Here is a 14,946-nt window from a genome sequence, read left to right as displayed (position 1 = left end):
TCAACACTCGGTCTAATGATTATTCTCAAGCAAGCACTAAAGTGTTTAACCAGGCTATTCTTTGAAAACCAAGTATACCAAATCTCAATGTCAGATCAATGTTTCAAAGATGCAAGCACTAATATTCAAACAAACTTAAAAATATTTTCTTTAATGTAGCAAGCACAAGAGTTTTTTAAAAACGAGCTTGTAAAATATTTTTTGCACATAAAATATAAGCCTAAGGAATCTTGCAATGACAATGCAAGAACCACAAGCCTCTAAGTTTTCGCACACAAGATTTATCAAATAAAATCAGTGGGAGAACTTAATGCTTTACTCTTAATAAAAATCAATCAATCAATACAACAAATGAGAGTATGAGCAAGTTAGAATAAAGCACAAGCACACTAAATATACTCACAACACTTGAATGATTAAGGAAAATGAAGTGTATCATATGGGAGTAGTATGGGCTAAAATATGATTATTGAATTTGAGAGAATTTTTGCCTTAATGATTTTGCTAATCCTTGCTAATTTTTACAAATGAACAAGTATATATAGGCAACAACAGATTTATGACTGTTAGGGACCTAATGACCATTCTTAAAAAAGTTTTAAACTTGTTTAAAGAAAATAACCTCATTTAACCACTTTAACCTCGGTAAAAAAATAAACAACCCAAGAGTTTTCGGGTGCCCGACCCAAGGTTTGGGTGCCCAAACAGACACAGTGCAAAAAGTTGTTCAAGGTTTGGGTTCCCAAAAGTGGGTTCGATTTGCTGAATGAGGCGATTCCACAACACGTCTGCGGTTCGGGTGCCCGATCCAATATTCGATTGACCGAACTCATATGTTCGATTGACTGAGGCCATTTTGAACGCTAAGTTTGGGCGCCCAGGTTGGTGAAAAAGTGTCAAGTTAGGGACTTGGTCACTCGTAGACGTTATGTTCAGTTTTGGTTCGGTCGCTCGAGGTGTTTTGAATACACAAGTTCTATCGCCCGACCTCTCACAGATTTTTTCTATTTAGCCCAATTTATTTCAATTAATTCCCCTGATAATGTAAGTGATTATATGGACTATTTTGTGAAAATGTGTAGGGAGCTAGGGTTAGTCAAAGGCCTTTTTGAGTTAGACCCAAAAACCTGGCATCAGTCGACTGAATTCCCTAAGGTCTTTTTAAGGTATTGAGCTTATAGTCCTACATGCATGATATGCAGATTATTACAGACCTCTTTGAAATGAAATTATTGCAGATCCAATAACATTACAACAAATAATAAATGTGTTGGGGGTCTTCCTTTTCATCAAGTTACCACGTGTTATCAATATAATCTAGCTTAGTATGATCCTACACACAAACTTGAAAGTCATCAAATACCAGAGTATTTGTCATTATCAAAACCGAGAATGACTCATAAGGTCAACAACTTTGAAAGTTTGAAACAGTTGGGAAGCAAGAAGATGGTGAAAGACTTACCCAACATCCATAACCCAAATTGGATATGTGAAAGCTGTGTTTTGAAAAAGCAACATAGAAATAGTTTTGGAAAGAATACCGACTGTAGATATACCATTCTAAGTTTGGGAACTCGGGTTGGTGAAAAAGTCTCAAGTCAGGGATTCAGTTGCTCGTAGACGTTACGTTCAGTTTTGGTTCGGTAGCTCGAAACCAAGTCAACCTGCTATTTTTTCAGGGGTTTGGTCGCCCGAGGTGTTCTGAACACCGAGGTTTGGTCACCTGACCTCTCATAAATTTTGTCTATTTAATACAATTTATTTCAATTGATTCCCCTGATAATGTAAGTGATTATGGGGACTATTTTGTGATATTGTGTAGGGACCTAGCGTCAATCAAAGGTTTTTTTGAGTTAAACCCAAAAACCTGGCATCGGTCGACCAAGGGGGTGATCCCTAAGATCTTTCTAAGATTTTGAGCTTATAGTCCTATATGCATGATACGCAGATTATTACAGACCTTTTTGAAATGAAATTTTACAAACCCAATAACATTACAACAAATAATAAATGTGTTGGGGTCTTCCTTTTCTTCAAGTTACCACATGCCATCAATATGATCCAACTTAGTATGATCCTACACACAAACTTGAAAGTCATCAAATACCAGAGTATTTATCATTATCAAAATCGGGAATGACCCATAGGGTCAACAATCTCCCCCTTTTTGATGATGACATATACTTGCATACTTATCCCCCTTTTGGTAATAGAAAATAGGGTTATGATATGTATAAAACACATCACTATAGGCATTGAGTATGATTCATTTAGATACAAGATAGCTTTGGGAAAGTTTTTAGAAATTTTGGCAGCATGCCATTGGAAAATAGAACATTTTCCCAAAAATACCTGTATATAAATGACCTGATTGTGTTTTAAATTAACAGTTTATCCACAAATACTTAACTCAAATAGTCGAGTATGATCAAGAAATAAAACATAAAGATAATTATTAATCATGCAATAGATGTGAAAGTCATGCATTTCAAATCATAATCAAATTCATAAAGTCTAAAGCAATGACATGTTTAGCAATTAAGCACACAAACTATATCATTGGTTATTAAACTGATTTAAATGATGTGAAAACAAGGTCAAATAGAACTATCCAGAACTATCTAGAACTATCTAGAAATAGAACTCTATTAAGGCATATAATAGAGTTCATGACCCAAGAACATTCCATATCAAATCATAAAACTTCAAGCACAGGATATTATGTTCAGGGATTTTAGAAGAGCCTCAATATTCAATAAGCGTAGTGATGCAAATAAATTCTTTGAGCCTTTTCTATAGGGATGGAGCTGAGCTCCTCTAAATGTCTGATGATTATGTTAGGATAAAGTTTAATTATTTAATTGATTTTCACTCATCCTTTCAAAAATATTTTAATTTTAATTTTATTATAACCATCTTTGGATAAGGTTTTATGTTGGGAAAATTCCTATCGAAATTTCGGTAGAATTCCGTCTGTAAATCGGACATTTCCCCATAAAACTTGTACCTGATAGGTTCAATCAAGCAGCTTATAATTCAGTTCAAGGCACACGAGAACCTATATCCACTACCAGCATGCAATTCACATCAACTGCATCCACTATGCAGGAGGCTTTCAATATGAGCATGCAATCCAGTAGTATAATAAACTGAAGATATTTAGTATAACTCAATAGTAGTTCGTGCTAAGAAAAGATACAAACTATCCATCAAATTAATTTTACCCAATCAGTATGTTATGGATAGCAATTTTGCAATGCTGATTTCATAAAGGCGTATGAGCATAATAGGTATGATATCGAGAGAGCATTTCAATTTATATAATCATAAAGAATAAAAGCTCCCCTTGAGTGATGCGCTCAACTGATTTAATGCCTTTTTCATTTTCTAGTTCTTTAGCCAAGAGTTATAAGATTTGTTAATGATTTAAGCTTGGCTTTGAATGCATAGGCTTTAACGGACCAAAAAGTCACAATTCAATATTCTTTCAATGTACAAAACCTATAACTGCCTCATTTCTTATGATCTTTAAAATTTGAGATGCACAAAGTTAGAATTTCATTTAATATAAAAATGTACATGCATAGGTCTACTTGAATTTTATGCATTCATCTAGATTGAGACCTAGTGCAATCAAATTAGCCATTTCACTTAATTTACGAGGATATGAAGCTCTAAAAGATTTTATTTAAAAGTTGAGAGCTATGTGAAGCTAGTAGGGATAAATACTATTGAAGATTAAATTATTAATATGTTCAGAAGAGTATTTTGGTAGTACTAGGACATTATACAAGATAAACATTCAAAAGAAAATGTCCTAACTGTTTTCGCAAAAAGCATGTAGGAGAATATGAATATATATTATTATTCTTTTACTAATGCTCTTTGGAGACTGGAATGTACCCTTAGATTGTGATCACAATTTTGGAGCAAGGATACGAACCAATGATAGGATGGATCTTTACCTGATGTGATCGTGGTTAGTAAAGATTTCCTATGAAGGGATAGGTGAATCAAAACTAGAGGATTTATATTTTAAACTCAAAGAGAATAATTTGATGTGATCAATAAGGCATGAATCCATTAGTCGATGCTACTAATTTTGATGAGCACTAAGTAGGTATGTAATTTATTATCATCAATGTTTATGTCTAGAGTGATGACTAGATTTTGATTAATGAGATTAAGGTTAAAGATATATAGAATATGATGGATCCCTAAAGCTCATTACTGTGCAATGGACAATAGTTGCTGAACTCAAGATATTATATTTAAACATGGGTTAAGTATTTGAAATTGTTACCTGCCAAAGATGCCATGTCCAATTGGAAGTAGATGTAGATACTAGGTTTATATATTTTAACCCCGAACCACTTCCTAAGCCTACAGTCATCACAACCCCTAAACTTAGGAACTAAGGGAAGATTAAAATATTTGTACAATTTCTATTGGAATCTGATCTTCCTTAGACCCTACAAGGTTTGTTTTCATGATTACCCACATCATTTCTTTTTCAAACCCTCTGGCACTTCTGGATGAGAAAGTAAATCGATTGTGCCCTTTTCTTTTATAATGTAAGCAGATTTTGTAAATACGTGAAAGGTTATGCTTACAATTCTTATGATTACTTGTTGAGGCATGATGGTGGGAATTATATGATAATTCTAAATCCCTTTTTAAAAGATTTTTATTTTTAATCTCTAAGGATTTATTATGATTATTCTTTTCATTTATAACTTTGAGTGTAACTCTAGAATAATCATCCATTTCTTCTTCTAAGCATATAATTTTTAAGATATTCTTAATCTTTCTCTTTCCTAAGATGGCATAATAATCTTTATTTTTCCTAATTGCTTTGGCATGCTTGTATTTTCCTTTTTCAAAATGAATTTCTGATTAGATAACTTCGCTAGAAATTTATTCATTTTTAATAAAGTTTTATCTTGCTTTTCATACGAGGGCATGCTTTCATTTATCACTTTAGCACATGATTCATTATAAGATATATCATAGTTATTATAGAAATCATTGCATGCAATTTCAATAGTATTATCATAATTTTCCACAGATGATTCAACGCATAATATATTCTTGTATTCTACATGAGAATCATTAGGTGTATCAATAATAGAATTATCAACGGATGATACAGTATAAGACACATTGCAACATTCAGTACAACAATCATCAATATAGGCAGAGATAGAATCATATACCTCTTGTTTAGTTAATACACTAACCCCATCATTTACCACTTATTGAGTAGTGGTTTCATTCTCCCGAGATTCTCCATATTTTCTTTCAAGTTCATCCCAGATTTCTTGTGCACTTCTACATGCCATGATATCAAGAAAGATGTTAGAATCTAAAGCACAATATAATAATTCCATGGCATATGAATTTGCATGCATCAAAGTAATATCATTTTCTACTGGCATACAAATTCCCTTATCAATCCCCTATCAGGCCGTCCAATTCATAGATTTTATAAAAATTCTCATTCAAATTTTCCAATGGGTGTAATTTATACCACAAAATAATGGAGGACTGGAAGGTGACTGTCCCTATCCGAATAGGGATACACTAATGTGAGTCATCTCGATCTTTTAGCAAAAACATTTAAGTCAATGCTACGAGACTCTGAAACCAATTGTTAGATTTGGTGTATTCCCAAGAAGGAAGTGGGGAGGGTGAATTGGGTATTTTAAAATATTTTTAGGTTTAACCAATCCAACAACAAGTATTACACAAACCTAGGGTCGTTCTATGTAATCCCAAATGCGCAGATAAATATAATATGCGGAAATTTAAATCATGGGCATCATTCACCGACTATTGAAGAATAACATACACCTACAATAAATGAATTGCAGAAGTGCACACACGATATGTTATCGGGGTTTGACCAATACTTCCTATGTCCTCACCTCTACCTCGCAATCTTGAGGATTCTACTAATGCTCACTTAATGGGTGGAGCGGCATCGATTACAACTAGATCAAATAAACACAAGGCTGACCTCAACCTTTACGAATTCTCCTTGCGGGATGGAGAAGGCCCTAGGTCAAATTCATAGGGCTGACCCCAACCTGATCCTTTTAGGCTAGATCAAACCCCCTCAGGCCACGCCTAAAATACAATCGAATTACAATAAAAACTATGTACAATATAATGCTCCTCTGATAAGCAGATATGTATCAAATGTAATCAATCAAATGCACATCAACAATGTAAGAACTATAAGCTTGGTGCTCTACATGTGCAATCAACACTCGGTCTAATGATTATTCTCAAGCAAGCATTAGAGTGTTTAAGCAGCCTATTCTTTGAAAACCAAGTATACCAAATCTCAATGTCAGATCAATTTTTCAAAGATGCTAGCAATAATATTCAAACAAACTCAAAAATATTTTCTTTAATGTAACAAGCACAAGATTTGTTTGAAAACGAGCTTGTAAAATATTTTTTGCACACAAAATATATGCATAAGGAATCTTGCAATGACAATGCAAGAGTCAAAAGCCTCTAAGTCTTCCCACACAAGATTTATCAAATAAAATCAGTTGGAGAACTTAATGCTTTACTCTCAATAAAAATCAATCAATCAATACAACAAATGAGAGTATAAGCAAGTTAGAATAAAGCACAAGCACACTAAATATACTCATAACACTTGAATGATCAAGGAAAATGAAGTGTATGAATGTGTGAGAGTAGTATGGGCTAAAATATGATTTATGACCATTGAGGACCTAATGGGCATTATTAAAAAGGTTTTAAACATGTCTAAGAAAATAACCCCATTTAAGCACTTTAACCTTGATAAAAAGAATAAACAACCCAAGAGTTTTCGGGTGCCCGACCCAAGGTTTGGGTGCCCAAATAGACACGGTGCAAAAAGTTGTTGTTTGAGGTTGGGGTACCCGAAAATGGGCTCGGTCTACTGAATGAGGCAATTCCTCAAAAGGTCCGCGGCTCTGGTGCCTGGTCCAACATTCGGTTGACAAAACTCATATGTTCGGTCGCCCAAGGCCATTTTAAACGCTAAGTTCAGGTTGGTGAAAAAGTGCCAGGTCAGGGATTTGGTCGCCCATAGACGTTACGTTCAGTTTTGGTTTGGTCGCTGTCGCGACGTCCCAGGAGCGCATGGCACCCCGGGCGGCGAAATTCAAAATCATTTTTAATTTTCAAGGAAAAATAGGGAATGTCGGAGTCACCACTAACCTTTCAGTGTGGTTAGAACACATGATTACTACCCCGTTAGGGGTAGAATCGGTCTACGTTACCAGAGTTAGGCTCAGGAGTTCGGTTACGCGAGGGGAGGTACAAGCACCCCTTACGCACCTGTTCTTACGAACGGTACCTAACTAATTTTAAATTATCCCTAAGTTAATCTAATAAGTCTTTAAATTACTCCTTTTTATGAATTTATAAATACACATGAAAAATAAATAAATGAATAAATAAATATAATATACATATATATTCCCTCAAAGCTTAAGGTACGTGATGCCCGAAGGCTCATACCCCCGCATTAAAATCATAGGGATTAAAAATCAATAAAATATCTAAGAAAATACGCTCCCAAATTTTGAAAAAAATTTTTTTATAGGAAAATACTAGTATGGTAGGTTTTACTATATATTGATAAGATAATAAGTTAAAATATGAAATTATCACAATGCATATCAAAATAGTAATGATAATAAACATATCTGTTAAAATATTACAACTTTCAAAATAGGCAATAAAATACCATATGTATATATATATTAAAAAACTCAAGATACTATACAAGGTAATACCATCTATAAAAAAAAATGCCTTAATAAGTGAAGCTAAATAATAATTATACCATAATATTATATACAATATCATACTAAATATAATAGCAAAATATATACCAAAACACTAAACTTACCATAATGATTGATACCTTTATATGTAAACATGATAAAATATTAGAATACGAATACTAAATATCAGAAAATATTAATATGAGTATAGATAACACATACAATAAAGAAAACCCTAAGTAATTAAAGTTGAACATACATCAACGATGAAAACCCTAAATAGCCCTAAACATATGGATTAAGTAAATAATTACAATAACTATTCTAGCTACGTATTAAACATGCAATAATAATATTAATAATCCAACGAATAAAATAAAATTAAACTTTAAATATTTAGACAAATTCCAACTATAAAAATTCCGCAATAAAGACAATTAACTTATATAAATAATACAACCAAAATTTACCATGAATACTAAATATTAAGCTAACTATAAAAATAAAAACCTTCATACCTGCATATACAAGGAAAAAACCAGATATTAGATGTTAGAACAAAAAAAAAATCAACAAAGAAATAGAAGAAAAAAAGAGGCACATGAATGTGTGCGTGTGCGTGCGTGTGTGTGTTTCTGTGTTTGGGTGTTGCAGTGTGTGCTGTGTGTGTGTGTTTTTGTGTGTGCTGTGTGTGAGTGTTGCAGTGTGTGCTGTGTGTGTGTGTGTTTTTGTGTGTGCTGTGTGTGTGTATTTTGTGTGTGCAGTGTGTGCTGTGTGTGTGTTTTTGTGTGTGCTGTGTGTGTGTGTTTTTGCGTGTGCTGTGCGTGTGTATTTTGTGTGTGCTTACAGAGGGAGGTCGCTGGGTGCTACTGCTGCTTCTCAGTATGTGAGCTGGGCATAGGGCTGTGGCTGTTGCTATGTGGAAGTGGAGAGGTTGCAAGTGATGGTAGTGCTCGGGGCCGTGGGCGGTGGCTGTGTGTGGTCTGGATATTCCCTTGGACGGAGGGCGAAGATGGTCGGGCTCGGTTGTGTCGCAGGAGGCGTGGTGCCTGTGGGGAAACGCGGTGGTGCGTGCAGACAGTAGTGATGATCGTGGGATGCTCGGCTGCTTGCAGGGATTTTGGAGGGAGTGAGAGTCGTGAGGAAGGATGGGGAGAGTGGAGAATGGAGAAGATGAAGGTGACGGTGGAGAGTGGTGGTTGGGATGGTGGCCGTGGTGTAGCAGATGGAGTGGAGCTCCCGGCAGCAAGGTGGCACAGGTGCGGCCTCTGGCAGGAGGTCTTCGGGTCTGGCGGAGCGTGGCTGGAACAGGGTAGAGGAAGGCGTGAAGAAGGGGTTAGGGTCGTGAGGGCTGGAGAGAATTAGAGAGTTAGAGACAAGAGAGGCTAGGGCAATTTTTTTCGTTCTCCGGTTTCTCTGGCCGCGCTGCGCTACTTGGCTGTGGCTGTTCCCCCACCTTTTTAAAAGAAAAAATTTTGCAAACCCTAATAAAAAACTTCCTTTTTTTGATTTTATTTTTCTTTTCTCTTTTTTTTTATACTTTTATTCTTATGGTAATAATGAAAATGGAAATAATAATAATAATAATAATAATTATCATAATAATATTAGTATCAATAAGGTAATAATAATAATAATACTACTACTAATAGTAACTAATAATAAATCATTATAGTAAAAATTAAAATTAAGATACTATTGGTAAAATAATGATAATAATAATATAAGAATAAAGTAATAATACTAATATTAAAATAATAAATAATAATAATGATAACATTACTAAAAATAATAAGAATAATAATAGCCAAAATAAGATACTAATGCTAATAATAATAATAATAATAATAATAATAATAATAATAATAATAATAATAATATATCAAAATAATAATAATAATAATAATAATAATAAAGTATAAATAATAATATAAGAAAAATAATAACAATAATAATAAAATAATAATGGTAATAATAATAATAATAATAATAATAGTAAAATAATAGTAATAATAAAGTATAAATAATAATATAGGAAAACAATAATAATAATAAAAATAATAATAATAATAATAATAATAATAAATAAATAAATAAATAAAACAATAATAATAATAATAATAATAATAATAATAAATAAAAATACACCCAAAATAATAATAGTAAAGTAAGACTAATTATAATACTAGTAATGAATAATAATAAACAATACAAATAATTATAAGAAAATAATAATAAAACAATAAAGTAATAATAATAAAAATAAGGTAATAATAATAATAATAATAATAATAATATAATGAGAAGAGACCCCTTTGTTCTATTTGGTTAGGGCAAAAATAGGGTGTCTACAGTCGCCTGAAACCAAGTCAACCTGTTAACTTTTTAGCGGTTCGGTCACCTGAGGTGTTTTAAGCACCGAGGTTCGGTCACTCGAACTCTTATAGATTTTGTCTATTTAGTCCAATTTATCTCATTTGATTCCCCTGATAATGTAAGTGATTATAGGGACTATTTTGTGCAATTGTGTAGGGACCTAGGATCAGTCAAAGGCCTCTTTGAGTTAGACCCAAAAACCTGGTGTCGGTTGACTGAATTTCCTAAGGTCTTTTTAAGGTCTTGAGCTTATAGTCCTACATGCACGATATGCAAATTATTACAAACCTTTTTGAAATGAAATTATTACAGACTCAATAACATTACAACGAATAATAAATGTGCTAGGGTCTTCTTTTCTTCAAGTTACTGCATGCTTTCAATATGATCCAGCTTAGTATGATCCTGCACACAAACTTGAAAGTCATCAAATACTAGGGTATGTCATTATCAAAACAGGAAATGACCCATATGGTCAACAAATTTGAAAGTTTGAAATAATTGGGAAGCAAGAAGATGGTGAAAGGTTTACCCAACATCCACCACCTAAATTTGATATGTGAAAGTTGTGTTATGAGCAAGCAACATAGAAATAGCTTCAAAAAGCATACCAACTATAGATCTACCATGCCACTCCAACTAGTACACGTAGATGTGTGTGATCCATTGAGGCCACTTTCAAATGGATAAAAATGATACTTCATCACCTTCACTGACGATTACAGCAGGAAGACTTGAGTCTACTTCTTGAAAAGGAAGTGAGAAGTGTTTGACAAGTTTAGAGAGTTCAAAGCACTTGTGGAGAAATAGAGTGGCTATCGCATCAAGTCACTCTGATCATCCCAAGGAAAGGAGTACAAAGATGAAGCTTTTCTAGAATTCCTTAGGCAACAAGGGATTCAAATACAGTTCATACCATTATAGACTGCTCAATCGAACGATGTAGCTGAGAGGAAGAATCGCACAATCCTTAACACAGTCAGGAGCATATTAAAGAGTAAGAATATGCCAAAATGTTTTTGGGCAGAAGTAGTGTCATATGTAGTCTATCTACTCAACAGGTTTCCTACGAAGAGTCTCGATACAAAGATACCACATGAAGCCTCGAGTACTCACAAGGCCAGTGTGACTCATCTTAGAGTGTTTGGCTCCACAAACTATGCCAAGATCTCAGTGGCACGAAGGACAAAGTTGGAAGATAAAAGAGAGAAGTATATCCTTGTTGGATATGGCGACAACACTATGGGATATCGACTCTACAATCCCATCAACAAGAAAGTTATTCACAGTAGGGATGCCATTTTTTGATGAAAATGAATCCTAGAAGTGGGACCAGGTTGAATCTTCCAAAGATGCAGAATTGAGGCTTGAAGAAGAAGAACCCACACTAACTATCGAGTAACAAGTTCCTGAGCTGCAGACACTTCCACACGGTTCACCACAGAGGAATGAAGCTCTATCACCAATTAAGCATGAAATCTCATACATGAGGTCTAGATGAGCCTGTAATATAACTTATCAGTATGAAACTACAGAACTTATAGAAGAATATGTTGCTTTATACTGTTAATTGTTGACTAGTAACCCAGTTAGCTTTAATGAAGCTAACGAAGAAGAAAAATGGAGAAAAATGATGGGTGAGGAGACTCAATCCATCAAGAAGAACAAGACTTGGGAGCTGAAAAATATCCCAAAGGGTCGCAACATTGTTAGTGTGAAATGGGTCTACAAGACCAAGAAGAACGCTCAAGGAGAAATCCAGAGATACAAAGCAAGACTTGTAGCCAAGGGCTACACGTAGGAAGAAGGGATTGATTATGAAAAATATTTTCCTTAGTTTCCAGACTTGAGACTATCAGATTATTAATTTCACTATCAGCACAAAAAGGATGGAAAATTTACCAGTTGGATGTGAAATTAGCATTTCTAAATGGTTTTTGGAAGAAGAGATCTATATCGATCAGCCACCTAGATATATATGTAAAGAAGGGCAAAGAAAATAAATTATACAGACTGAAGAAAGCACTCTATGGGTTGAAGTAAGCACCTTGTGCGTGGAACATGAGGATTGATGACTATTTCTAGAAGAATGGATTTGAGAAGTGTCCCTATAAGCGTGCGCTATACATGAAGATGGAGACACACGGAAGCATGTTGATTGCTTGCCTATATATTGATGATCTAATCTTCATTGGTAATAATCCAGATATGTTTGCCGCATTCAAGAGGAGCATGGTCAAAGAATTCGAAATGACAAATATTGGCTAGATGGCTCATTTTCTTTGCATAGAAGTCATGCAGAGCCAGAAGGTAATCTTTATATCCCAGAGCCACTATGTAAAAGAAGTACTGAGGAAGTTTGGGATGGACAAATGCAATCATGTGACAACTTCAGTTGCAACGGGACTAGAGTTGAGAAAGAATGAGTAAGGAGATGTTGATCCCACATATTTCAAGTGTCTGGTTGGAAGCTTAAGGTATTTGACGTGCACCAGACCAGACATACTTTATGGGGTTGGACATGTCAACAGATACGTGAAGACTCCTGACCAGTCCCATCTGAATGTAGCGAAGAGGATACTTTACTATGTCAAGGGTACAATCACTGATGATATGCTTTATTCATCAAAAGGTGATTGCAAACTTATTGGCTATTTAGATAATGATTGATGAAGGAATCTTGATGAAAGAAAAAGCACGACTAGATTCACATTCTTCATGGGAAATACAACGTTTACGTGGTCATCAAAGAATCAACCTATCAGAACGTTGTCATCGTGTGAAGTTGAGTATGTTGCTACCAGCTTAGCTATGTGTCATGGTATATGGATCAGGAATGTACTGAAGTATCTGGAATTTCTTCAAGATAATGCCATAGAAGTATACATCGACAACCGATCAGCGATTGCACTTGCGAAGAATCCAGTTTAGCATAAAAGAAGCAAACATATTACTACTCAGTATCATTTTATCACAGAGCATGTAAAGAAGAAAAAAGTGGAGCTGATATATTGTAGAACGTATGATCATATGTCAACATTTTCACAAAGCCACTACAGCATGATGTGTTTGCAAGGTTGAAGACAATGTTCATGACAACAAATCTTGGAGAGTCAAGTCTAAGGGGGGATGTTGAAAATTAAACTTGACTGGTTGCAGATGAGATGGCCGACAGCCCACCTCTTGTTAAATTTGCGCTGGAGTCGACAACAACCTCACCAAAGCTCACCAACTCCAGCCACCATTGTTGATTATAATCTTCACCTATCATCCATCCTTTGTTATATATAGATCTGTGTGTGTGTAATGTAATATATGGTGTAGAGAGGGACATTAATCAGTGAGAAGAGAGAGTTGTATTTTGACAATTTCTCTGTATTTTATTTTCCAGATTATTTATTGAAATCAATTGAGTGTTTTGTGTGCAATTGTGTGCAATCCTCACTGAGTTCAATCACAAATAGTGATCAATTGAGTCCCCTCCACCCCTCATGACCAATCCCAATCTTGGCCAAAGCTGGGAGGCCCTTTTATAGAATTGACCCTCCAAAATGGATGAAAGTACTGCATCCCGTGTTTCACATTAGCTACCTCAAGCCGTTCAATGTTGACACCGAAGATCCAAGCAAAACTCATTCAACCAGAACATAATTGAAGATAGTGCAACCTGACAGACGTGAAGTTGAAGAAATCCTTACATACAAAGAGTTCACATCCTTAAGGAAATGAAAAGGCAACGAGAGTTATTAGTGAAGTGGAAGCAATGAAGCAATAAGCTAGGTTTCTGCATATGACGTGCAACCATTCTTGGACAAAGTTAAAGTGTACCTAGCGTCAAAGTCTACGAGGACATTAATCAAATAAATTGGGGAGCGTCACGAGACGAGCTTGTTTAAGGCATTATGCTTGCCTGTGACTGCTTGTCTCGGGCGTTTGGGATGAGTTTCCATCATTTAAATACTAGTGTAGGTTTATTTTCTAGAAAGGTTCTTTCTATGCTAAATAGCATAGAAAGCTCTAACAGGGGAGGGTGACTGTTCATCAACTTGTAAAACTGACTAGCTATTGTCAACGTGTTTAGCTAACTTGCCTCCTTTGCTAGACACACAATGTTAGCGGAGGTGTTGTTAATTAATTACATTGCTTCAATATTTATTCCTTAAATGCCACTGCGTTCATAACTTGCTTACTGTTCCCGCTTATGTTTGATTGAATGACAATGAAAGTGTTTTGTGGGTGACTTGTAGTAAATGACAGACTGACTAGTTAAACAAGAGAGTTAAGCTAGCGCCACATGGTCCATTAAAAAAGTTGTGAAATATTCGGCTCGTGACACCCTACATGTCACTTAGAGTTGGTGAATGTGACGCAAAGTCATGGAGAGGTTTATAGCCCATTTAGTTGTGAAAGCAAATTTCATTTTCTATTTTTTTCTAGTTTTTCAAAGAATTATACAATTTTAAATTATTTTTAAATTTTTTTATATTCATGTTGAAAAGGTAGAAAATAAAGCTTTTGTTAAAATGTGCAGAATAATTTGTTTTATATATATTTTATTTGTGGAGTTCAAAATAATTACAAAAAAAACTTATTTTCTAATTTTTCAAAAATTATATTACGTAGCGTGTGAGATTATAGATTTTGAGGTTTGAATTGAATTTTAAGTGGATTAATTTGAAATAAATTCAATACAAAATTCATATAAATTAAAGTGTAAGATCCAAATTTCATGCTCCCATATGCAAATGAAGAGTTAAAATATCTAAAAAACAAT

This window comes from Malania oleifera, chromosome 6 (assembly GCF_029873635.1).
Source record: "Malania oleifera isolate guangnan ecotype guangnan chromosome 6, ASM2987363v1, whole genome shotgun sequence".
NCBI lineage: Eukaryota > Viridiplantae > Streptophyta > Magnoliopsida > Santalales > Ximeniaceae > Malania > Malania oleifera.
The sequence above is the reverse complement of the archived record's forward strand: the minus strand, read 5'-3'. Positions refer to the sequence as shown.